The sequence below is a fragment of the Lolium rigidum genome, chromosome 5 (assembly GCF_022539505.1).
Source record: "Lolium rigidum isolate FL_2022 chromosome 5, APGP_CSIRO_Lrig_0.1, whole genome shotgun sequence".
In the NCBI taxonomy this organism is placed as follows: domain Eukaryota; kingdom Viridiplantae; phylum Streptophyta; class Magnoliopsida; order Poales; family Poaceae; genus Lolium; species Lolium rigidum.
The window spans coordinates 65,093,985-65,096,425 of record NC_061512.1 but is presented as its reverse complement, the minus strand read 5'-3'; positions in this window follow the sequence as shown (position 1 = coordinate 65,096,425).

Here is a 2,441-nt window from a genome sequence, read left to right as displayed (position 1 = left end):
TATGTGCATTGTTATGCCCTCTCTATTTGTCAATTGCCCAACTGTAATTTGTTCACCCAACATGCTATTTCTTATCGGAGAGACACCACTAGTGAACTGTGGACCCCGGTCCATTCTTTTACATCTGAAATACAATCTACTGCAAACTCTGGACGCGTACCCGATAAAAACAATAAAGGCATCAACAACCGAAGGAATCCAAAGAAGAACGGACCCGAAGGTTCAACAAATCCAGGTTCAAGCCTGGGGAATTGAATCTGTGTAGGGTAACGTTGTTTTGCCTTCGGCGGTTAACCAGTATCGGGTTGCCGAATAAAACTGGGTTCGTTACTTTTATCCCTTACGTACGATCAATTGCTTACTTTCACCCGAAGTCTCACAGGACCCGATATACTCAAAGTATCGGGTGATGAAGAAATTTCAAAAGCACCGACAAGAAGATCTTCGAGTAGTACAACTTGAGTCTACGCACGGTTACAAACATCCGTCCCTAGATTCGGGGGCTACTCCCATCGGGAGCGCTGGACACGCACTCGATACCAAACAACTTCAACTTGCGACGAGCATGAAGACTCAATCGTCTTCGACTTATCAAGATGTTCTAATGAAGACAACTTTAGTCCCTGCCCAAAACTTCGCATAGGCCACTGAATCACGGGCTGCTGATATGGGCATTACCCTTCGGGTACCCGACATTAGTCTACCTCCTTTGGTCCAAAAAGGGGCCCATGAAGATTTCCCTAAACCATGGTAGGCCCATATGTCGGTTATAACGGAAAAGACCTACACGAAGACGGATTCTTGACGAACAAGGCGAGAAGATGTCGATAAAGTAAAGAATATATTAGATCTTGATATAACCTAGTCAAGTCTGGATAGGACTCTCGGGACCTGGCCTCCTATATAAAAGGCTAGGAGAGAGCCTGCCGAACAGGAACATACGAAACCCGCACAATCTAGCATACACAAACCCTAGAAACATTGCCTCCCGGCGAGTTCACCATAGCAGTATGTCGGCTGCCCCATTGTAACCTATTTTATTTGATAAATCAAGATCAGACAAGCAGGAAGTAAGTGTTTTACCTCATCGAACCTGGGTAAACTTGCTCTCTGTTCGTTTGGTATCCGATGTCTCGTGTTAACCTGCAGGATTCCGTCAACCCTAAGCCCCTCATGGTGGGCATTGCCGAGGAGCTCCCTCGACACCCCAAATCCAGGTGGAGGCGGAGCGGAGCCGGAGCAGCGGTCGGATGACAGGGCGCCGAAGCCATGGTCGGAAGACGGGGAGCGGACGGAGGAGACGGCTGCCGACGAGCACAAAGTCGGTCGAACGGCGGTGGCGCGCCAGTGGGAGCAGCCAAACGCGGCTGGCCGCATGACATCGGCATGTGAATCGGGGTGGACGCGTACCCCGACGAGGGCTCCATCTCTCTGCTGGAGCCTGCTGCACCCACCGCATTGTCGCCGCCCTAGCAGAAGGAAACCCTAGGCATGGCTCAAAAACCCGCGTCGCGGGATCGAATACCGGTGTCCTGTAGAGCGGCGACGACCGCGCTCCTCTTACCCACATCGACGGGTCTGGTCGCGATCGGCGACAGGCGATTCAACACCGGTACTCGACCGGCATCGATCTGGGCCGCCGAATCGCGGCGCTAGCCTCGTACTCTCGGATGATGCGCAACAACACACCATTCAGCCTGGTGACCGTCGGGCCGGCGGCGTGATCCGTTGCCGTTGGCGCCGAAGGAGGCGGGGGAGGCGGAGGAGGCGAGGAGGCCATGGGCGGCGGTTGATGGTACATTGGCATGTGTTAGTGAGGGAGTTGAATGGAGAGAGAGAGGAGTGAACCGGTAACTGGAAGTGGGGAGAGAGGGCCGAGACAACGCGGTGTCTCCCGTGCTTCTCCATGCGTGCAGCCGTTGCACGAGGGCATGCAATAATGGACGATAACGGACAAGCCGGCTGAAAGCTGCCGATTCGAGCGTTGCTGGGCCTGTCCCCAGGGTGCTTTGAGAAGCGGTTGAGTCACAGCGCAGAGGCTTTTCGGGCAACCAAACGGACCGAAAATTGTTGGACCGCTGCGAGCCAAGACGATGCCAGACTACCAAACGCGCCCCTAGTTCTCTGGCCCTGTCCATGGGCTCTGTCGGAGTTTGTCGACGTACGTGGTCATAGAAGATGACGAGGAGTAGGTGGCGGGGCGGCGCAAACCCTCGCTTGGGGTTTGTTTTTATTTTGTTTGCCCTAATGAAATATTAATCGGAAAAAAAGTTTGGCTGATGTGTTTACCACGATCTAAATGGGCCGAAACCGGCACATTCGGTTCAAAAATGAGTCGGCGGATGAAGATGACATAAATAGATGCCGGTAAATGGGAAAATAAGAACCGGACATGAGCGAGCATGCTCAGTTTATTCTGTCAATTAAAGGGCAACACCAAG